This window comes from Macaca fascicularis, chromosome 20, assembly GCF_037993035.2.
Source record: "Macaca fascicularis isolate 582-1 chromosome 20, T2T-MFA8v1.1".
Classification (NCBI taxonomy): Eukaryota; Metazoa; Chordata; class Mammalia; order Primates; family Cercopithecidae; genus Macaca; species Macaca fascicularis.
Genome location: NC_088394.1, coordinates 61450423 through 61451096, shown reverse-complemented (window position 1 = coordinate 61451096; position 674 = coordinate 61450423).

Sequence of the window (674 nt, the reverse complement as noted above, 5' to 3'; positions counted from 1 at the left end):
CCATTCTTGAACCAATCACTGTGGCCAAGGATATTGACTGGACCGATCCTCTAAACTTGAGTTCCTGCCTGACCTGGAGTTGAGATGGAGACAATTTCAACAAAAGCACACACACTTTGGCTTTTAACATGAAGGGATAGGTGGATGGTATCAAAGGGAAATTCACCCTTTAAAGCTGAGTATGCAGACATTTGGATGTTAAAGTAGTTTCATTCTGAAAAAAAATAAAATAAAGTCAACAAATTAGGCAGTTTAGATGACCAATTGTAAAGAGGTGGGGGTATCAAATGGTTTAAACAAAAAGTCTTAAATAATTAAAGTCCTACAACAGTTGAAGGCTGAGAAAAAAAAATGTGTTTGCGAGCAACACAGAGTGTCTTGTGATTCTTGAGATGAAGAGTTTAAAGATCACTGAGGGAAGACGTACCAGATTGAAAAGGTTGTTGAGTGATAACAAACTATCACTGCTCCACATTTGGTTGAATTCCTGGGGCCATTCCAGTATGAAAATAATTCCGTCAACGGCATGGGGCTTCGTCCACCAAGGTCGGTGGTGTCTATAGGTCTATTCATAGACACAAACTGAAAATGACATTTCACCACTGGGACTGTGAGGAGAAAAATAAGGTCCAGCCAAGCCAGCATGAATTACAGCCTGTAGAAATAAGACTGTT